This window comes from Sus scrofa, chromosome 9, assembly GCF_054392235.1.
Source record: "Sus scrofa isolate SSC_HxYL_T2T_F1_AM1 chromosome 9, Sscrofa_HxYL_maternal_Yorkshire_Landrace_v2.0, whole genome shotgun sequence".
Lineage (NCBI taxonomy): Eukaryota > Metazoa > Chordata > Mammalia > Artiodactyla > Suidae > Sus > Sus scrofa.
Genome location: NC_139391.1, coordinates 108,804,138 through 108,828,356, shown reverse-complemented (window position 1 = coordinate 108,828,356; position 24,219 = coordinate 108,804,138). Strand labels below are relative to the sequence as shown.

At 38.1% G+C, this 24,219-nt stretch overlaps 1 protein-coding gene across 17 annotated transcripts in view; it reads left to right on the top strand.

The window, feature by feature from the left end:
- ORC5 (origin recognition complex subunit 5) overlaps positions 1–23,062 on the top strand; it is a 1,223,002-nt gene extending 1,199,940 nt beyond the window's left edge. For all 17 annotated transcript variants that reach the window (XR_014816072.1, XR_014816074.1, XR_014816075.1 and 14 more), the window contains one exon: positions 21,963–23,062. The gene's annotated coding sequence lies outside the window, so the exon portion shown is untranslated. The remainder of the gene's footprint in view (positions 1–21,962) is intronic.
- The last annotated feature ends 1,157 nt before the right edge of the window (positions 23,063–24,219 follow it).

Sequence of the window (24,219 nt, the reverse complement as noted above, 5' to 3'; positions counted from 1 at the left end):
CCACTGGGGGAGAGAATGATGAAAAGGCATATCAGCTCCTACATGCCTCAGCCTGGAAGGGATACATACAGAGCCCACTGGCCAATTTAATAAGTCCCTAACCTAATTGCAAGGGGCTCTAAATACATAATGAAAGTATAGGCTGATCTTTAGAAAAAAGTATCCCAAGAAGGCTATACCCAGCATAATTTTTAAAGGCACTGCATAGAGAGAACACATGGGTATTTGGTAAGCATAGTCTCTTTCACTGTGCACTCTCAGGCTATCTTTTAAATTGGTGGTTGATTTTTAGCAAGACAGTCATACTGCACTAAGTATCTACATTTTATATCCTTAAGTCTATAAACAGAGTAGGTATTAGCATATCTAATTTAATCCTCAGATATTATGGAATATATATATTCCAAATATATATATAATCCTCCCCCCTTTGCTAAACCTGTTAGCAAACCCTTATTTTTATGGATAGAGTATTTATTTGTAATAAGTCCTTTCTGAGACTCACTGGCTAGCACTCTCATATCAGTTTTGCCTTAGTCAAAAGGGTTTGGAGGGCCATTGATAATGCCTCTTAAAAGATGATCCTGCAACACTGTCTAAGAAATCTTTAAGATTCCTGGATGGAGACAGATGGTGCAGCTCAGCAGTAAAATAATCAGTGAGCACCAGACTGTTGATCCTACTTGCGGGTCATAAATCTCCAGACAATCACTGATGGTGCTTGTGAACATTTTCCCACAAACTCATCAGATGGGTTTGTCCTAATGCAGCCAGAGAACCGAGTGCCCCTATTATGGTGATTGTGAATTACACAGGCAGTGGACGCACAGGACACTTGACCGAAACACAGGGTTTGATTTGCTTTAAGATACAAGTGAGCCTCCTAGCATACAAATCCCAAGAAGCAGCCTGACATCAGATTGTTCAGTTTGTTTTAGTCTCATGTTTAAGGTTGTATTCATTTGCTTACCAGTATCATCTGAAGGTGGATGTGTACGGAGGGTTTTTCCATATTTTTAGGAAAGGATCTCCTCTCTGCTGTTACAAAAGACTTTGTTAAAAATAAAGAACAACAATAAATGAGCAGCAAGGCTGTGCTGAATTGTTCTAGAAATACTCTAGCCACACCATCTTTGTTTTCTAAAAAACTCAAAGGGACCAAAACACTAGCAGTGAACCACTTCACTGTCTATATGTCTACACTCAGAAACACATAACTTCAGTGACTTTTATTCCATTTTATGTATGCAATAAATAATTAAGTACAGTATTTCAAATATTTCTGTTAAATGTTTTAATGGAAAAAAGCTGATGATTTTGTGCTGGACTAGTTGAAGAGGGTTAGGGTACCATTAAGTGAACATGGATTATCTACAGGTCTAGGAATGGCTAATGTGTTTGAGCTTTTAGGGTTATCCTACTTTATCTCAAATTCGAGCATAATGTGTCTTCTCAGGAATCTGTGAAAGTGCTGCCTCTGAGTATGGGAACAAGATTAAGATATATGGATGTTTAAGAAGTGGTTCAGATAGACGATAGATCTTTTGGCTTGTTCTCTCCGTTGTTCTTCATTAATGAGTATATCTTGAAGGAGGTGAGGGTAGCCACAAGTAACTGACAAAGCAAGAACTTTTTACATAGTTTGTTACTTATAGGGAGGATAATACAGTAGTAAAATATGGCTTGGAATCAAACTTCCTGGGTTCAAATTCCATCTCAGCCTAGTCCTACCTACTAGCTGTAGGACTTTGTGCTCAGAGCCTCAGTTTCTTTATCTGTAAAAAGAGGAAAATAATAATATCTATCTTATGGTGTCATTATGAATAATGACATTGTGTTCATAAAGAATTTAGCATAATTTAGTAACTAAAGTTAACATTTTTGCATGTGCTAACATGAACTTAACCAGGTGCTGTCCAAGGTCCTGAGGTAAGTTCTGAATCATGATTATAATGATACAGGTATATAGTGCATACAGTCAAATAGATGGCCTTCCATTCAGCAAGACTACGTCTATGTAGGGCATCATTTTGACTAAATCAGAGTGGGACCACTGACAAAATGCTTCACATAAACTATGATGGGATTAAGTGCCCCCAAGTCCAAAGCCCCTTAAAAAAATAGCTGTTTTGATTTTATTTGTCCCTCTCTTCAATGAATTGACTTAATTAACCAATTAATATCTCTGTGGACACACTTTAATTTTTAAAATAAAATAAATATGCAAATTTGTTCTTTATATGGGTTTGATACATGCAAAGAAATTCATTATGAGAATTTGTTTAACCTAATAGGCACCCAAACAACATGTTATGTTCATTTATTAACTTATTAACATGATTGGAATATAATATCCAATGGGTCAGTAAGCTGCCATCTCTTAAACTGTACTTGATAATCAAATGTCTGCCTGACATTTTGTATTATATAACTTTCTTTTTACTTCTTGTCTCCCTCTCTTATGAGAAAATGGATGCTTCCTATGGGCAAGGAGTATCTCTTTTGTGTACCCCTTATTCCTAGAGCCTGAAGTTGTACATGGTATATAGAAGACATGTTTTAGCCCCCTCTTATGTGTCTTGGGTCTCCTAGTGGCATATAAGGACACAACAGGTGCTCAGATTGCTGAATGGCTAGTTCTTATTTGCATCCCCAGTTAAGCAGGTTTTAATTAATGAGTGGGTTTCCCTATGGGACCACTGCACTGGGCCTCCACCCCCGTTAAATTTCTCAGTCATCTGAGAAAACCGTAACCAGTGGGGGTGGGGGGGGCAGGGAGAGTCTTGTCCCTTTTCTTCTGAGCAAAGGCTCTCATGTAATACTTTTCACCTATGTTATCCAGACAAATTCTATCAATGCAGCTGAATTGAGGAAAAGCATCAGGTCAGTCTCTTACCTAAACATTCAGCCCAGACCACGCAGTCTCTTTCAGCCGAGCCAACCACAGTATCTTTCAATCAAGCCCCCAGTGTCTCTACTGGTAGGGTATATATTTCCCAGTATTTTTCAGCCAACCCCACCCCCCTCGCCACCAGTAACTCCACTGAGGTCAACCAAGCCCCCCAGTGTCTCCACTGATGGGGTATGGTCCCTGGTATCTCTCAAATGAGCTTCTGCCCAGCGTCTCCACTGAGGGGGTATTTCTTCCCCCAAGTATTTCCCACTGAAGGGGTAGCCCCTGGCCAGCTTCCCCCCTGCCCCAGCTTCTCTGCTGTGGAGGCATTCCCTCTCTCAGTATTCCCCATTGAGGGAGTATCCCCTGGCCAGCTTCCTCCAGCGTTTCCGTTGAGGAGGTATTCCCTCCCCCCAGTATTTCCCACTGATCGCCCGGCCAGCTTCCCCCCAGCTTCTCTGCTGAGGGGGTATTCCCCCTAGTATCTTTTAACCAGCTCCTCTCTCAATCTCTTTCCTCTCTCAGTCTCTTTCACCAGGGCATGTACCTGTTACACACAGCCAAATAAAACTCAGGTTCATCAACCAATATGAGAGATCCGAAATCCAGGAGAGACTCACCCAAATTTGCCTGGACTCCCCAAGGACTGGATGGACACAAGTGGCCTCTGCTGGTACCAAGGCTCCATTTCCTCATAGAGTTCAGGCAAAGGAGAGAAGTCTTCTCTGGGTCCCTTGTGTAGTCACCATAACTGTCGACTAAAAAATACACCACCTGAAAGTTGAGAGTTAATATTTATTTGGGGTGAAATTAGGACTTAAGCCCTGGAGACAGCATCTCAGGCAGCCCTGAGAAACCCCTCCGAAGCAGGGAGGAACCAAGATATATAGGAGTCTTTGTAACAAAGGACAGATAGCAGGAACCAAAGAGGTCTGGGCTCCCTGAAATCATTCCTTCCATATGCACCTCCACTATCAGGGCCAGTATCCTGAGTTTTCACAGCCTGCAGGACTCACAGCTTTCACTCTTGGAGATGACTCCATTTACAGATGACCATGACATTCTTCATCCTTAACTACAGACCTGGCTGAAAGACCACCCAAGGATGAAAAGGGGGAATATCAGGATATGATAAAGGTGAGGGGGAGGTGCATGCAGCACACACACATTTTACAAAAGTTTGTTGCTGATCTTCTGAAGGTTACTACCAGTCACAAGGAGCAGACATCACCTTGAAGGATTTTAGTGTTTTTCTAGATAGGTGGAGATGCAAGCATTGGGCACATAAAATCTAAAAATATCTGACTATCTGAAGGCCCGTTCTTCCAGTTTTGCCAGAGTACAGAGTGCCTCACTCCTGGTGTCTATCCTGAGCTCCCCTCAGGGGGTGCTGCGGGTTGGTAGCTGCAGTGGCTTATGTTTTACTCCATGCAGAGCCTGATGGCAAGTGCCAAATTTAAGTTCACCTGCATCACTGTGTGCAGAAGATATCCTAAAGCAAAGTACCTTTTGGGATGTGAATTGTTTCTGAATGTTTGCTAGATGTTTTCACTCTTAGGCCAGTTCAGTTGGATATCTCTTCCTTCTTCCTATTCAGTCAATTTGAAGCTCCCTTTCTCCCCTAGGGTGATAGAGGAAGTGGATGGTACATAGAGTAACTACAACCATAGGCAGAAGCAGGATATAAAATGAGGTTTGCCCTTTGGGGTGGGTAGAGCCTGAGGTAGTTTTAAAGGAGATAAGAGAATACACAGGGAGAGGGCCCAGGCGAACGCTTTCTGATAATTGAAGTCACCTGTGTTACCCAAGTGATGGAAGGCCCTGTATCTCAAAGTAGAAATCAGAGACACCCAAATAAGTGAAGGAAGTCATTTGCAAATCTTCACCACCCCAAGGCCCTTGAGTGGATTGCGATACTGTATTACTTAACTCAGATGTAATAATAGATAATATTCAATGGGATTTTGTCCCTGTATTTGATTGGTTGAAGGAGTGGGTATGTCACTCTTACCATCACCCCACATTACCAGTCAGCTCTTGATTCCTCCAGTCTGAGGGTTGGGAGGTGAAGAGAGCCATGAGTGGGATTATTCAACTCTCTCTTCCCAGCTAAAGGACCTACTTTCTTGGTTTCAATCATGGAAATTCATAACAGAGAGGAAAATTTAATTTTAGGTTGTTGAGATCGTGGTTACACACATATAATTTCCACCTATTGGGCAATCAGTTGTATGGATTTCTTTGTCAGATGATTCTTGATTATATAAGTAAACAAATATATTTGGAGGGACAGTGAGAGTGGATTTCAAATTAGAGGAAGAGAAAGGAATTGAATTCAGAATTCATACCTTAACCAATAGGAAAAGAAAAATATTCAGTAATTTTACAAAAATGCTTAAATACCATTTCTACTTGAAAAACATCCCAGGAAAACCTACAAAATCTAGGAGTCCTTGAATCCGGTATGGTCCTTGCCTCCTAATAAATCTCCAGAGATTTGTTATAGCCATCTAGTGGGAATTGTGTGCTAATAAGACCCACAGGGAAAGAGATCTAAATTCCTGTCCAAATAAATAAATAAATAAAACCTCAGAAAACCTCACACCTTAGAATTTGTAAAATTTTTCATTCTCAATCTGCTCAAATGTGTCTAATCACCAAACTCGCACCTATTTTATGAGGTGGGCAAAATGACTCTTGTGCCAAAATATAACATTGGCAGAGGCTGGGTTTCTTCCATTGTTACTGTTTTAATGTCCAGAAAAATGCTTTGTTTGAAGCATATTGCAGGACAGATACATCTTTTGAGTGTCAGATTTCATATGTTTGCATCTTTTCCTGGTCCCTTACCTGTCATTATATGAAACTTTTATGAGTACTTGAGACAAAGGCCAGAAACAGGGAAGAAAAAGAGCATAAATCAGTAAAAACAGGTCAGCAGTTTACACTCAGCTGAGGAATTCGGATCCCAGGCTCCAGGCTGCTGAAGAGGCTGGATTCAGGCATAGTTGACCCCGGTGAGTCATAGAGAGGAGCTTTAAGCACCCTTGTGTAATACCTTTACTGGAGCTAACCTAGCTTCAACTACTAACCCAATCACAGACTCAACATCCATCGCTTAATCTGCTTACCTTTGTTTCTTGACCCGCAAAATGAATCTACCACCTTTGTACCCTCCTTTGGTACACATTATTGCTATAAAATATTGCTAATGAAATTATTAGAAAAGCAAATGACAGCTATAAATTAAGGAGATATAAATTAAAGATGACACACTGCAGGCATAAAGAGGAAAACTTCGATTTCTCCATAACAATAACAGACTACATTTATGGAGGATTTTACTATGTACCAGAAATTATTCTGAATACTTATTTAACCACTTATTTAATCCTTTTAGAAACCCCAGGAGTTCAGTATTTCATCTATAACATGCAGAGAGTAATAATTCTACATCACAAAATTGTTGGAACAACCCTTGGCATAGTGGAAACACACAATAAATGTTAGCTCTTCCATTCAGCTCACAATCTACTCTACTCTTTTTCACTCTTTGAAAATTCAGGCATTTGCTTTTCTCCAGTTTTCAGAGACCTTTTTCTCATCTCCACAACATTGCAAAAGTTATATACACAGATTCTTTCTATGTTTCCAAAAATGGATAACATTTTCAGATCTTGAAAGATGGGATGCATTTAAAGCAATAGAGCACACTTACTTGGTATCCACTCTCCTCTCCCATCTTTCCATCCCTTTTTTGCTGAGGTTTATGCCATGCTTTCCTTAATGGCAGTCCTTTTTTTTTTTGCACTTTTGCCTGATAATTATATTGTAATCTTTTCTAAAAAAAATTGAAGTATAGGTGATGTAGAATATTATATGTTACAGGTGTATAATATAGTGATTCACAATTTTTTTTTTTGTCTTTTTGCCTTTTCTTGGGCCGCTCTTGCAGCATATGGAGGTTCCCAGGCTAGGGGTCGAATCACAGCTATAGCCGCTGGCCTACACCAGAGCCACAGCAGTGCAGGATCCGAGCCGCGTCTGCGACCTACATCACAGCTCACAGCAACGCTGGATCGTTAACCCACTGAGCAAGGCCAGGGATCGAACCTGCAACCTCATGGTTCCCAGTCAGATTCGGTAACCACTGCGCCACCACGGGAACTCCTGATTCACAGTTTTTAAGGACTATACTCCATTTGTAGTTATTATAAAACATTCACTATATTCCCAGTGTTGTACAATATATCCTTATAGCTTAGGTTATACATAGTAGTTTTTACCTCTTAATCCTGTCCCCTTGTTGTGCCCCTCCTCCCTCCCTTCTCCCCATTTGGTAACCACTAGTTTGTTCTTGATATCCGTGAGTCTGTTTCTTTCTTGTTATAGTCACTAGAAAGTATGTGCATGTAAGTGATATCATGCAGTCTTTCTCTGACTTATTTCATTTAGCATAACACCCACCAAGGTTGTTGCAAATGGCAAAGTTTCATTCTTTGCTATGGCTGAGTAGTATTCCATTATGTGTGCATGTGTGCGTATATGTGTGTGTGTATCACATCTTTATCCATTCATATGTTGATGGACACTTAATCTTTCACAAATTCTTTTAGAAAACAGAAGAGAAGGCAGCATTTCCCAATTCATTTTATTAGTCCATAGTTATCTGATTTCAAAGGGAGGCAAAGAGATCTTAAGAAAATAACATTTCACATCAGTATCTCTTTTGAACATAGATGCAAAAATCCTTAACAAAATACTAGCAAACCAAATCCATCAACTTATAAAAAGGATTATACACCAAGAGCTTCCATATCTTGGCAATTGTAAATAATGCTGCTGGGTAAATTGTGGTACATGTCTTTTCAAATTAGTGGTTTTGGTGGGTGTTTTTTTTTTTTTTTTTTTTGGATATATACCCAGGGTAGAATTGCTGGATCATATGGTAGTTCTATTTTAGTATTTTGAGAAAGTTCCACACTGTTTTCCACAGTGGCTGCACCAATTTACCTTCCTGCCAAGGGTTAATGTGCAAGGGTTTATGTTGAATAGTACATTTAAATTTTGAAAGTAATTTTAGATGTGTTCTCTCCATATAGTAGAGTGGTCTTTGGAGTTGAGCTTTGGAGTAGTGTTTAGGTTTGTGTCTTAGCTCAGCACCTACTGAATGTGTGATTCACCAACCTCAGCCCATATTTCCTCATATATAGCATGAAATTAATAAAAGTATATACATTCTGGGTTTATTTTTAAATGATATAATGCATGCAAAGAGTTAGCATAGTCCCTTGCACAATAGAAATTATACATAGTAAATGTTAGTGGAGATGGTTATTTGTAGCGATAATAGTGGTTGACTTGACCAATATCTGTTCCACCTCATAAGGTTATCTAAGCTAGTCATGGTTATACACTTACCCCTACTGTAACTGACTATACCTTTAGTGGTAGAAAGAGGAATAATAGTCAATAGTTTTATACAAAGTGTAAATGTAAAGTTTATAAAAAAGTAAGTACCAACTTTATGTGATAAACACCTCAGACAAACTTAGAAAGCTAAAGGTCCATGAATCTGGCAAGAGTTTCTCTTCTTAATAGAATAAATCTCCAGAGATTTGCTGAAGCCATCTAATGGGAATTGTGTCAGTAAGACCCACAATTGGCATGTTATCCAATTATGGACAGTAAGACAAGAGGGGAAGTCTGCTGGGAAGTTTCTGGGGAACTCCTAAAAATAAGCTACAAGAAAGAGCTGGTCCCTCTTCTTCCTTTGGATACTGTCATGCCTGGATGTGATAATAGGAACACCTGGAGCAACCTTGCTGCCAGCCTGAGACTGAAGCCAGTGTACAAATGAGGGCAGGAGGGACTGGAACCCTAAGGTGCTGAGCTTGGAGCTGCCCTACCTCTGTGCTCCTAGTTACGTTTTCTTCCTGCTTAAGCTATTCTGGGTTGGAGTTTGCTCTCCCTTGTAGCCCAAAACACTCTCTGATACAAAATGTTAATGACGATAATAATCAGCAGCAACATATGAGAAAGACTGATGGGGTTTTACATTTCTCTATAGCGAACTTTCAAAGAGGTTCTACAAATGAATTATGTAATTGAAGTACTCACAAAAGAGATAATCCAGTCCTTATAACCCATTTAAAGGTGCCATATTCTAAGTTTATGTGTGGCAAATTGGTTTTCAGAGTCTCCTGGGCTTTATATTTCAGCTGGATGTGCTGGAGGATGAGGCTGGAAAATAACTGCAATCTATGAGGTGTGTCTTATGTATACTCTTGCCATCTTATGATAATGATGGGGCTTTCAAGTTACAGATTTCTACAGAGTAAGGGTAAACTAATGGTTTTCAATCACCCTCTTTGTTTTTTTTTTATTATTATCATTGCTCTCTAATGTTCATTTAAACATTGGCTTTGATGGTAGATTATCAAATAGCCAACACGTTTTTATGCAACTATTCTGTCTCTGTGCTGAGAACATTTTATCAACATAATTAATGTTTAGTCTTATGTTTAAATTGATTTATTTTCTGATCATCTGATAGCCAGCATTCCTTGGGTCAGGCAATCTTTTTACTCTTTGTAGCCAGTACTGAGTGTCTCTCTGTCTACCTATTATGATCATCCCTTTCTTAACTCAGTGTTGCTCCTCAGACTTTAGGGTGGTACATAATATCTTTGAGGGCTTGTTAAAACAGGTTGCTGGCAAACTTTATGCCTGGAGTGGGTCCCAGGAATTTCGATTTCTAAGATTTTTTCAGGCGATGCTCATGTTCTTTGTCCAAGGAACACAGATATAAGAATGTAATCCTCTGAACATTTTAGTTTAAGTTTTAATGCATTGATATTCAATGATGAATAAAGCCCATCATAGGTAGGAAGTAGTCTCAATTCCTTCCTTTGAGCAAATCGGTGTGGAATTTATACTATTTTGTAGTGATTCAGTGATTTTTTTTTTTTTTGCTTTTTAGGGCCATACCCACAGTATATGGAGGTTCCCAGGCTAGGGATCAAATCAGAACTACAGCTGCCGGCCTACACCACAGACATAGCAATGCAGGATCTGAGCCATGTCTGTGACCTACACACAGCTCAGAGCAACACCAGATCCTTCCTTAACCCACTGAGTGAGGCCTGGGATTGAATCCGCGTCCTCACGGATGCTAATCAGATTCGTTTCTGCTGAACCACGATGGGAACTCCTCAATGATTCTTGTTTTGATACTGTTTTTAATCTACATCTGAGAAAAGAGGACTTGGACTTCTAATGTGGTTCTTCAAGTTTCTTCAGTCCTTTTCTTCTTTTATTTGGTAATCTCACCAACTCACTGTTTCACCTGTGAGACCACTGTTTCTGTATGTCTAGCTCTGACATTCTTAACACTATCCCCGACCTCCTCCTAACTGTTAGGCCACGATTCTCCAGAAACAAGCCCTGCCTTAAGCCTCAAATTTAGGGTGTCAGAATATGTCTCCCTCTATACCTATTGTGCATGCCTGCTGGTTTTGTTTTTTTGTTTTTTCAGGACCGCATCTGTGTCATATGGGAATTCCCAGGCTAGGGGTCAAATCAGAGCTGCAGCTGTTGGCCTATACCATAGCCACACCAGATCCAAGTGACCTACCTCCCAGCTCACCACAGTGCTGGATCCCCGACCCACTCACTGATAGAGGGATCAAACCCTCATCTTCATGGATACTAGTCGGATTCATTTCCGCTGCGCCACAACGGGAACTCCCTGTGCCTGCCTTTTCTTTCCTAAATTCCTCTGCACGGTCATACTTTCTGGCCTTCATTCAATATATTCTTTCTGCTTTGGGAGCCCCTCGTTAGAGACTTCCCTCACCTTAGAGGTCCAGACCAAATCTCTCCTCCAAGAAGCTTCCCCAGTTCTCCCTGGAGGAAGGCAGTTCTCTTCTTTCCATTCCTCTCTCTTGAAATGGGCTCACTGATAAGATCAGGCCCACCTAGAATAAAATCCCTTCTCATAAACTCAAAGTCAACAATTACAAAATCGCTTCACTTTGCCTTGTAACATAGCTTAATGACAGGGTTGAAATCCCTTTGTATACTTAGTCTCACCCACATTCAAAGGGAGATTATACATAATATGCATGAGAGTGGGAATCTTCTGGAACCCCACCCCAGATTTATTGAATCAAAAACTCTAGGCAAAGGTATTAGTGATCGGTGATTTAAGAAGTCTGCCAAGTGATTCTAATGCAGATGAACACTTGAGAAACTACTGCTTTAGACTACTCCTTGGAATAGGAGCAGACACTAGAGATGTAATCTTCACACTATGTGGTTGTAGGAAATCAAATAAACTTACTGGGCTTCAGTGTACTAATCTATAAATTGAAGTTGAGATTCCTACTTTTTTGAATCTCTTGGCTATACCTCTAGCCGTTGGCTTATTGATTGTTTTGAAGTATGGCCTTGCTCCTAATTTCCATTAACACTGGGAGTCAGGGCATATCCAGGCTCATGCCAGAACCTGCTCTTATTGGCTTGGAAGAGCCGAATATTAAATATTCAGGATTTTTCCAAGTTCGTTGTAAATCTTAGCAGCTTGCAGTTGGCCATGATGGGAGCATTGACACCACAAAATTGGCAGATGCCACAGATCAGGGCTCTCCCCCATCCCTTCTCAGTACATCACAGCCCCGGTGCATTGATGGATATCTGCCCTCTTCCTCAGCTACGCTAAAAAATACTCTATACTGATGAGAAAATATTTGACCTTCCTATCTTCTTATAAAGTTTTAAGGAGCACAACAGAATTTTTGTTGTTGTTGTGGGCTAAAGGAGAATAAGAATGTCTTTGACAATAAATTTGGCAATGTGAAACTTGGAAACCTTAACTTCCCAGGACTGGTCTCTGAGTAGAATATTGGGAATAAATATACTCACTGTACAGTGGATGAATAGTGGCCAAAGTTATATATGATCTCTTGCTCTCTCTCTCTCTCTCTCTGAACCATTTATCAGCGCCACTTTCTTCCTTTGTTTCCTTTCCCGCTTTGAGGTCTCTTGTGGGGACTGAATATTATAGGCTCTAAGTGCAGTCCTTTCTTCCCTGAGTTTAAGAGGGCACCACCACACAATGAGTGGGAATGTGGCCTTTGGTGCTAATAGCCCAAGTTCAAGGACTGGTTTTACCTCTTTGGGGTTGACTAATCTTGAACAGTTTCCTTTACCTTTCCGCTCCTTTGATTCCTCATACAGAAGATGGAGACGTACTCAGTTCTGCTGAAATGCCTTTTATAATGTACCAAGCAGTTGAGTGCAGTGCCCTAGTGTGTATGCAAGAAAGACTAGATGAATGCATAAAACTGAACCCCGCTGAACTGAGCCCCCATGGAATATACAGACTAGCACACACCTGGTGAGGACAAGAAGCCACGCCATCAACATCTGGTGTTTTAACATCCTCTCTGATTTCTGATAACCTCCTTTCCATCACGTCATAGTAACCCAAGCAGTCTCTCTTGGCTGCACCGTTGGACACCCTCCCCTCTTGTTAATTTTTCCTCTTCTCAGCCTGTTTTGTATTTTTCCTCTCTGTTCTCTATTCTTTTTCTCTCTTTATTCTTTCCCTCACTCCTTTCCTGTGTTTCTTTAGTTATCTACATACAGGGTGGCTAGCTGGGAGTTCAGGTGCCCAACCCCACAAGCAAATTTCAGGGCTTTTTCAAGGTAAAAAGCTGAATTTATGGTTGTAATTATGTATTTCTTAAGTATTTCACATCTATAAAACTGTGCTACCATATTTATTAGGTTCCTCTCTTTTTAAAAATGTACCACTGAAAAGTTTTTGAGTATTGTACCCCAATGCTTTCCCATAAAACCTATGTTTTATGGCATGGTTTTGCACAGAGCAGTGATGTTTAGGAACACATGCATCACATTATAGCGTAATTGAATATAATATCAATACCTGTCTCCTTCATGAGATTGAAACTTCTACTTGTTCAGTTTTGTTGTACTATTGAAGAAGAATATCCACAATTATATAAAGAGGTTACCGAAGTAGTCCTTCCTTTTCCAACAAAGTGTCTGTATGAGGCCAGATTTCTCCATATACTTCAACCCAAAGCAACATTTATAGCAGAATGAATGCACAAGCTCAGATAAGAATCTAGCTGCTTTCTATTAAGCCAGTCATTATAGAGACTTGCAAAAATATAAAACTATTACACTCTTCCCACTAATTTTTATTTTGTCTTGAAAAATATATTTTTGATAACTAACATGTTGTTAACGTGTAATGGATTTAGTATTTTTAAATGAATTTAAATATAATATTATTAAAATGTCTCCATTCAAATTTCTAGTATAACACGTGATTTGACCTACAAAACCAAAAGTTTTGGGGGATTTTCAATATTTTCAAAAAAATTTAGGTGGTTTCTGAAACCAAAGTTTGAGAATCATTGTCTCAGAGCTCTCAATTGGATTTAAAGATACAATTTTTTAAAGTGTGGTCCATGAATGACTAGCCTTAGGATTATTAAAAATAAGAGGTATAAAAATGGACATTTCTTGGCCCTTTCCCACATTCCTGAAATAGACTCTTACAGCATGGGGATGGGAAAATGTCCACATCTGAGAAGAGTTTCAGTTATTTTGATGCACATACAGGAGCCTGCACTGGACAATGGTTTTGGATTTCAAGTTCAGAATGGCTCCAACTAATTAAATGACCTTACCTGGATAATGCTGTTAGCCTCTTGGAAACTCTGTTTTTGATATAATAAGTTGGACCCATGGGCTCACCATAATAGAAACTTATTCAGAGAGCCTCAGATAAAAGGATATAAAAACATCGCACATGTTGGTATGTCTTAAATTACATGTGTTCAAATAAATGACTAAAGTGTATGTTGCAAAGAAATACCCTTGACTTTTAAAAATAGTTTTTAAAGTAGTCTTTTAAAAAACTTAAATGTGTTCTACTGATCTATAATCCATCAATTTCAAAAACTCACAGTGGACATTCTTGTCATCAGTGCATATTAGCTGGGTTATAACCCAAAGTGCATTCCCACAAAACAGTACCTGAAAAGAGAGAGCTAAATGAAAACATAAAAAAGATAAATGTAGACTACCAAAATAAATAAATAACAGCTATAAAAGTCAGATATATAATGAATCTGGGTACCAAGGGGCCCTGAAAAATGAGAGCTTTTTAAAAATAAGAGATGATCCTCCCTGCCTGGGGGCTGCATAAGGAAAGAGGCGTGCAATCCCTTTAATGTTCTGCTAAGCCCCAAAGTCCAAAGCTCCATCCCTTCAACCTCCCTGAGGGCAAGCGCTGGCCCAGAGTTTGTAAAGAGCACTTGGAAGCAGTCTGTCAAGAGCTCTAAAAGTTAAAAGCAAAGACTTTAAACTTAATCTGTTACTCAGACAAATATCTGTTCAAAGAAGTGCAGCAATAAGCAGACTGCATCCTCTCTGCTGTTCTCGGGAAATGCAGGGGCTGTCGTTTCTTTCTCCTGTTCCCTTCCAATATCAGACCCAAGCCACCCAGTTATTCCTGAGAAAGGTGCACCGTACACCTTCATTTTGTGCCCCACAGTCTGGTGCATGATTTCGAGGCAAGGCATATATTCCTCAACTAGTAGCCCCTCGATTTCCTCTGTTGACATGGAATATGTTTAATATGGATGGATCACATTTATTAAATCTTGACGTGTCAGATGTTGAGCTCAGCAACACTCCCAAGAATTCTGGAAGGCAGGAACTATTTTTATATCTATTTATATATGAGAAAATGGGGGCATGGAGAGGTGGAATAACTTCCTGAACACCCCTCAACTAGTAAGGAGATGCACCAGATTCAGTGCTATGATTGTAGGACTCCAGGACTTGAGCTGTGAATAGCTGGCCTATTTTATTTCCTTACCCAAAGAAATGAGAGCAGAATAACCATGGGGGCAGGGTGGGGCGGGGTGGAGGAGTGGGGGGGGGAGGGAGTCAGAGAACAGGAGGGAGCCACTCAGCAAAGCCTTTAAAGCTTAATAATAAATCTCTAGAGAAACATTTTATTTTACCTGAATTAAACTTGATTGTTTCAATGCCTAGTTTAATTTGTTGCCCACTTCCTATTTGTAAATGTGGAAAAGCTGCCAACTTCTGGACCACGGCAGCCAAAGATTTCTGATTCCCAGTCCTCCCTTTAAAAATTTTGTTCTGTTTCCATTGGTTAGGATTCAGGGCAAGGTCATGGGCAGGGATTTTGTAGTGTGGCCTAGACCTGTATGCAAACATCATGGACCTTAGTGTTAATTCTATATTTATTTCTGGTTTCCCAGAACCATAGTACCTCTTGCGGACAATGTTGAAGAAGTACTTTCTTTCATTGGAACTGAGAGTTTGAAGAAGCATTTTTGCCTGAGGAGATCACTTTCTTTTTCTTTCTTTTTTTTTTTAATGGCCACACCTGCAGCGTATGGAAGTTCCTGGACTAGGGGTCAAATCAGAACTGCAGCCAAGGCCTATGCCGTAGCCCCAGCAACACCAGATCCGAGCCCCATCTGCGACCTATATCGCAGTTTGCAGCAATGCTTGATCCTTAACCCACTGAGTGAGGCCAGGGATCAAACTCTCATCCTTACAGAGACAAGGTCAGATCCTTAACCCGCTTAGCCACAATGGTAATTCCAAGGAGATCACATTTTTAGAATTCATGTAGGAACTGTTGCTGGATGCTCTAGAATTATAGCTTTTCTGATTGTTTTCTATTCCCTCCTACCTTCCAAACCTCCAAGCTGAGATTGAAACCATAGTTTTCAGCCACCTCCATCATTCTCTTTCTCTGTGTCCTCCAGTTCTTCCCCCAAAGCAGTCTTTTTTTTACCTTATACTCTTAACATTGACATTTCTTTAGTCCAAAACTTAAGTCATTTGAGAGTTATATGATCATTGACTGGAGCTGTACAGAGTGGCTGTACTGAAAAAATCAAATAGTTATGGTCTTTGCTCAAGGGAATGTCAACATATAAGAGAAAGGGGAAAAAACAACTCTGATCTTCTAGAAGGCATGTATTCATTTTTTGGATCTCTTTTTCATGTTTTATTATTATTAAACTCCATTTCCGTGGAAAGAAGGAATCTTCTGGGGGCTGCCAGCCTGAATTTATAGCACAATTGGACTATAGAATATGTCTTTTACTTGCCATCAAATCTTCAGAGTAAAATTTGCCTGGTTGACATGACTAAGGTGTAGGACCGCATGCTAAAATATTTGCACAGTTGTAACTTTATTTAATAAAATAAATAATATGTGTAAGGTGTTTCTTCATTCATTGCTGTTTGTCTTCATAGCAATGCTGTTAGTAGGCATCATTGATAACACTCAGAATGTTAAAGTACTTGTTTGAAGTCATGCAGCAAAAAAAATCAAAGGAGCTGGGAGCTCTTTCCTTTCTGATAGTACTACTATAAAATGTTAAATTTGCATTTAACGAGCATGCTGTCCTTCACCAAGCATTTACCATGCACCTCTTAAATTAAGTCACTAAGGAAGTTTTCTTAAAAGGAGAGTAATAGAATCTCTGCCCTGAAATTCCCTATTGAGAAAAACAAACCTGTAAACCAACTTCAGCTGTAACCTATGCAATCAAAAAAGCCCTTTAGAATGTGAGTTGAATATACATTTAAAGTTGACAAGGAGAACTTGCTAATTCGTGGAGTACTACATGGTTTTGTGAATATTCACCCTCTAGTTTTTTTTTTCTTTGTCAATTGACCTTAACCAATACTCAGTCTGTTTAGACTCTAAACTTTAAGATGATTTAGGTTTTAAAACATCTTTCTTATACCATTAATCTATAAAAGAAAAAGGGAACTTTAACTCAATTTTTTTTTCCAAATTATAGCATATTCTAAGTGGGTTGGGTACTAACCAACCCACTAACTAATTTGAAGTTTAGCTCTGTTCCTAAGGGAATAGAACCCACAGGGCTACATGTAAAAATATGCTCCAAATGTTACCTGACCCAATCACTATCCTTGACAGAAATGACAATCAACTCCTGACATTTTGTTTTCTGTATTTTGGTTGGAAGTAGAATCATTTGACCAATTAAAACAAGCATGGAACCTGGAGTTATTTTAGAATCCTAAACCTCATATATTGTGCAAGTAACCTGTACATTATTTCATCTATATCTCCATCATCAAGAACTTCATGCAAGTCCTGTCTGCTGGCCACCGCCGTCCTCTTTTAGATTATTGGGGCAGCCTCTCTCAGGTCTTCCTCCAAAAGCCTGTGGTAATTCTGAATGCTAAGATTCAGAGACAACATCAGGCAGTGGGAAAGTGCAGGATTTGGAATAAACAGGTTTGGCTTAAAATTCTTCTGCCAGTTACTAGCCCTGTGATCTAAATTTACTTAATATCTTGAATTCTCACCCATAGAAAGAGGAGGATAACAATAAAACTTTGCTGTAATATATTAAGCACCTAACAGAATGTCTGGCACCTTTTAGACAATCAACAAAGTTAGTTTTATTTTTGTTTCTTTCATTAAGTTTCTCATTACCCAGTAATTGAGAAACTGACCTGAGTTATCAGTGAGGTAGTCCCACGGTTCCCGTCCTTTCCTTTATCCTTCCACCCACTGCTATCTTCCCAAACAGTAACCACCCTCCGTACCCTTTTTTCTTTGTCCACTGAACGTGCTTATCTGGAAAACCTTCCTTCTCTATCTTCCTCTTCCAGAGTCCCAGTCATCTAAGAGGTCTCCCTGATTAAATCAGAAGTTGGTGTGTTTATTAGCTTATTTTTCTAACTGCTTTGAATAGGAAAAGTACATAGAAGTATCTTTTGCCTGTTCACTCATTTTGTAATATATAGCTGGCAAATAATTGGTAGGAAAAATATGTTAATCAAATGCATAAACGGTTCTTACTAACAGTTTTCTGTAGGTGAAGTCAGCGGTGTAGAGAGGCCCTGTAGTGAGATACTAATAAAAGGAACAAGTCATTATTCCTATGCATTCATCTCCAAGCAGCTGTGATTTTAATTGATAATACCAGTTATGATATATTGATAGCAAGTGATATTTGACCCTTAAAGAAAAACACTTCTCTGGAGGTGTCCCTTAGTACATGATAGAAATTCATTGAGAACTGAGCCACTACTGCCCCCTATAGCCTGACCAAGATATATCAGGGCACTGTACAAAATGTTTTGCCTGGACAATCTCAGGAAAAGGTTTTACTGCTAAAAAGATCAGTCAGTTGATTGCCTACCAGTTTATCGTGGTTCCACTTCCCCCTGCGCAGTGGGACTCTGATTTTATGAGGCATCTACAAAATGCAGCCCATGTGACTTAAGGGAACATGACCCCAGCCCACCCACGAGATGGACTTTAACCAGACTAAAGCAATCTTAGTGATCTCATGTCTCTGACCCGGATTGGTTAAGTATAACCTGGCTTAAGCAGTCAGCCCATGGCTTGCTTTTGGTAATGGACCCTATGTTGGTCCAGATCGGACTGAAAGGAAGGAATTTTTAATGCATAATTGGGGGAGAAACTCTCATTTGCTCTCTGCTGGATATAAATGAGGAGTCATGCACCCTTAGTACTACTGACACCCATGTTCTGATCCCTGGGAAACCCTTTGTAAGAGGTACACACTCTGGAAGGCAAAGCAATGAGATGGAAAGAATACAGGGCCTGCACTTCTTTGAGCTGCTAAATCAGTTAACCCTCAAGCCCTTTTTATGCTGGACTTGAGGTAATACATTTTATAATTGTTTAAGTCAACTTGAAAGCATCTTAACTGTTAACAGTACTGAAAATGGAAACAAGTGAAATAATAATGAATCTTTAAGGTTTCATTGATTTCCAAACTTAAGGACATTAGACAAATATACAGTCTTGGATGGCGTGCTTCTTTTTTTTTAAATTGAAGTATAGTTGATTTACAATGTTGTGTTAATTTCTGCTGTATGGCAAAGTTATATGTATCTATTCATTCCTATTTAAGATATTCCTTTCTATTATGGTTTATCATAGGATATTGAATATAGTTCCTGTGATACACAGTAGGACCTTGTTGTTTATCCATTCTGTGTATAATTGCTTACATCTGCTAACCCCAACCTCGTACGCCATCCCTCCCCCAACCTCCTCCTTCTTGGCAACCATAATCTGTTCTCTATGTCCGTCAGTCTGTTTCTGTTGTATAGATAGGTTCATTTGTATCATAGTTTAGATTCCACATATGTGATATCATATGGTATTTAGCTTTCTCTTCTTGACTTACTTCACTTAGTATGATCATTTCTAGGTCCAACCATTTTGCTGCAAATGGCATTATTTCATTCTTTCTTATGGCTTAGTAGTATTCCACTGCATGTATGTATCACATCTTCATTTGGATGGCACACTTCTAAGGAATATTTTCTCAGCCCATCTCTGAATAGATATATACTGTGCTTTGTCATGTTCAATTTATTATTAGACTTTTTTTTTAACCTTTATATACAAGAGATTCTTGATTTTGAAGCCCATGGGTCTATATTCAACCAGCAACATAGGATAGCTGAATTTAGGTTTTGACATCTTTGAGTTCATTGCCATAAACTTTCCCCAAAGCTTGGCTTCCCTCTTTTTAAAAACATGTCCTCGGAGTTCCCATTGTGGCTCAGTGGGTTAAGAACCCAGCATTGTTTCTGTGAGGATGCGAGTTTGATCTCTGGCCTCACTCAGTGTGTTAAGGATCCAGTGCTGTTGTGGTTGTGGCGTAGGCCTTAGCTGCAGCTCTGTTTTGACCCCTCACTTGGGGACTTCCATGTGCCACAGGTGTGGCCATTAAAAAAACAAACCAAAAAAAAAAAAAAAACTTCAAATCAAACCAGAGCATTTTAGTTAATTTTTATCAAGTTGCCTCTTTTATCAAATCACTATAATTTGAAGATCTTTGTCTTTTTTTGGTAGAAGTGCCAAAACTGTTATTATTTTATTCCATATTGCCCCCCTTGCATGAAAAATAAATGTCCTAGTATGAAGATTAGTAATACCTGAGCAATTTGTTTCTTTTTAAAATTAGGAACATAGTCAAATATGTTTCTCCAAAAAAACGGTGGTTCCCAAAAGTGGACTGGAGAGATATTCACAAGAATATTTAAAATTTTGTTTTTATTTAAATGACATGCTAGAAAACAAATTAATATAAGCATATTTTGGATCATTTGTATCTTGTAATTGAAAACTGTCCCCATGGTTTCACCGCCTGAGTTCCTGTTTGTGCTTCCAATAGAGTTGATGCCAAGGGGTAGTTCTTGAATTGTTGCCAGGATTGAGAAAAAATGCTGGTGTGCTTGCTACATTGAGAATGTCTTCTCACCAAAGGAAGGCCAAACGACATCACAACAGGCCATGTGAACTAGGTTTCTCAGTAGTCTAATTAGAGAAAAGTGGAGAGAGAATTGAGTCATCAACTTGTAGCATGCCAAACTTAAATGAACTTTCATCTTAGCACTCCATTCCCTTATTAATGTTGCAAACAGAATTCAGTTCCAAACAATATTGTTTCTCATAAAGATAAAGTTGTTAGGTGGCTTGCTTTTGTTGCTTTGTTTATATCTAATTGAATTGTCTTCATATAGATAAATATATAAAAATGATAAGTCCATAGCATTCATAGCTTGGTTATCTAAGTACACATTAGGTAACATCTAACTTTATCCCTTAGTAGGTACATAGTCTTGGGCAAGAGAAAAAAAAACCCTTTTCTCCTCAGTTTCAGATCTGTAATAAGGGGTTAACAGTATTATTTGCTTCATTAGAATCTATGAGAATTAGTTAAAGTACTATGTGTAATGAATCGAGATGTGTGTCTGAAATTCTAGTAAGCATTCTGAGTTCTATCTACTTTCCTACTACTGTATTTTTTAATACTATTACAAATAAAATAATTTAAGCCAATGCTGAAGTTTCATCAGGATTTTTCCTTTTTTAAATCAAGAACATGCTCGAATTTGATGTCTTCCTTTTCTCAGTCACTGCTAGAGAGCTTAGTACCAAATCTGCGTCCCGTGAATAGGGAGGTTATTTTAATATGTTTTCTTTGGCCTTATTTTTTTTGGTTCTATTTATGCGCCCATTCATATTTTCCTTTCTTCTTTGCTCAGACTTTTAATTTATGAGGTCTTATGGCACTTTATATGTCTTTTAAAGCTATCTTATGTCTGTCTGGAACAGAAGGTGTAGTACATAAAAATCAATAAAAATGCATATCCACTCTTAGACTGTGTGAAAGTAGGGCATTTAATAGACAGAAAGGCTCACTGGGACGTATTACCACATACAGGAAGGATCTCAGAACTCATTTCCTGGACTGTGAGATATTTTCTCAGGAATAGGAGTGTAATATAATTGACAATTATCTTCTATCTGTTGTATGAATGTTGCAAGTGTTTATTCCCTTTCTGTAAAAAAAAAAAAAAAAAAAAGCTTATGTAGTTTTTTTTTTCCATTTTTAACTCTTTCGCAAAGATCACATTTATGAGGTACAATGTCTATATAGATATTGTTTAGATTTCTAAATTTTTGATGATTTCTTAATTTTCTTGAGAAAGAAATATAGGTGTTCATGGTGAAAATGCTATGATTTGGGTCCAGAAGGACAGAATACTATTTGTGATGACAGTTATATAATTTCCCTTTCCTGATTTTTCTGCTCCATTTTCTGGGCCAGATTTCAACTTTAAACATTTTGTGCTGAGATAAATGAACACCCTGTGTGAGATTTTTTAGCTACCTATTAGAATTTGTTAAGTGAGATGTGAAATAACGATTCATCAGGTGTTGAAATTTCCTACTTATAGTTCTTGGGAAAAAATACCTATCAGTGTATCCAGAAGCATTTTGCTTTTAAAGCAATTATCACTTTGTGTTGGGGGCTGAGATGGGAGAGAGAAAGGAAGTGATAACTTTACTTAAAGTGTCATCCATATCCACAAGGACCATTATTCTCCAATTAAAATTCTCTACTCAACTTGACATTCAATTCTTATTTTACTATTTTTTTTCTTTTAGTGGTATTTATTTGATGTGTGATTTATTGACAAGGTAAAGAGGAAGATTGAACTTGAGGACTTCCAGGTAATAAATAACTTTTAAGTGTTTCTTTGTGCTTCCCCACACCCAACCAGTTCAGATATTATAGCATGACTTATAAAAGTAATTGACTTCTTTTATTAATTATTATAATTTCTGCCTGTTGGACTTGCCCAACAGCAGAGTATTTATTCTTTCAGTATTGCCATCTGTTCTTTATGTGATCACGGTCTACCTACTATTGGTAACATAAAGTTAGATAGCTACAAATGGCTTTTCACAGTGTCCTCATAAAATGCAGTTATGAGTTTTAGGTTTCATTGAGACACAGAAACAAAAAATACTTTTGGTACAAAGGGATTTCTGTTTCTCTCCAATCTGTGAATCAGCCTGATTAAAAAACAATATAATGGTGGTGAAATGAATATAGTTAATAGTTGTATATATTACCAACCTCTTTCCTGCACATTTCATGGGTTATTAGTCTAATACTAAATGTGCCCCTCCCAGCTTCCTAGGAATACTGATAGCAAAGCTTCAAGTTCAAGAGTATTTGAGAAGGGTTGTGTGTAGGTAAACCAAGTTAATGGGTCCGTATGGTATGTTTTGATGAGCTTTTCTCTTATTGGCCCTGATGACCTATTTGAAATACTTACGCTTCTTGCATAAAAAGTTCTCAATCATCCATTAAAATTTAAGTATTCCTTGAAGGGTTACATTAAGCTACTTTCAATCACTGGAATTAGTTTATCAGATTTTTTAAAGATGAATGCATGTTCCTTGTTCAAAAAACAAATTCAAATAGTACAAAAGGTTTACAAAGAGAAAAGTTTCTTTCCCTATTCAAATTTCACTCTTTGATATCTTCTAGAAATTTGCTTTGCATATGTAAGTACTTAGTTGCCAGTTTTTTTTTCAAATGGGACAATCCATATATTTAAAAGATAATAGTCTTTTCCCTTATACCTGCCTCCTTTATTTCACTCCTAGAGGAAACTGATATTAACAGCGTTTCTCAGTGCTCAGATAAAAGCAAATATAATGTCTGATTTTGAAAAATAAAAGGATACTCTACCCATTGTTTGGTGACTATCTTCTCACATAACATTACATGCCCACCCCTAAAGAGTAACATGTAAACTTTTCCTTTTAACAGCTACACAATACTACTTAACATGAATGTACCATAACTAATTGCAACTACTATATTGTAATAAGTATATAGTAGTCTTACATGCTCATGTTGTATTTCAATAATATGAATTACCAAAAGTGAAATCTGTGATTAAAAGGGTATGTGTATATTACATTTTCAGTGATATGGTCAGATTTCAAAAGTGTAGCAATTCATCCTTTAACTCCCATCAACAATGTCTGAGTGTTACCGTCCTTTCACATCCTTGACAGCACTGGATTTTATCTTCTTTGTAATTTGTCTACTGCTTTTACTTGTATTTGCCCAGTAGGTTGAACATTTTAAAATGAGTATTAGCCAATTGAGTTTACTCTTTTATGAATTAACCATTCATATCTTTTGTCAATGTTTCTATTGAGTTGCTTATATATTATTATAATTAAATTTCTAGAATTCGTTGTATATTGGTGGTATAATTGGTGGTAATACATGTTGCAAGTATATTTTCCTAGTCAGTGATGAGAGAGGTGATTTGACATAGTGTTCATTTTCTGGAGCCAAACTGTTTGAGTTCAAAGTCTAGGTTTATTATTTATCCATTATATTATCTTGGACTATAAATTCACCATCTGAAATATGGGGAAGATAACATTACTCAGTTCATAAGATAGGATGAGGAATAAATGAAAGAATAAATGTAGAACATGAGAAAGCACCTGGTGCACAGAAAGCGAGTACTTTTTATTTGTTAGCATATTTATCTAATATATTTTGTTCTAAAAACCTTTTGAATTGTTATATAGGATCTATGTTTATTAGTTTGCTTAATGGTTCCTGAATTTCCTGTCTTGCTTGTGAAGATTTCCTCTGCTTCATGATTATGCAAACTAATAGCCTGATTTTTTCAGTTAAACTTAAATCCATATGTAACTTATTTAGTATATAGAGTGAAACAAAGAATTCATAATTGAATTTTTTCCTGGATAATTAGCCTACTATATTTACAGTACTTTTTTTTTTTTTTTTTTTTTTTTTTTGGTCTTTTTGCCATTTCTTGGACTGTTCCCATGGCATATGGAGATTCCCAGGCTACGGGTTGAA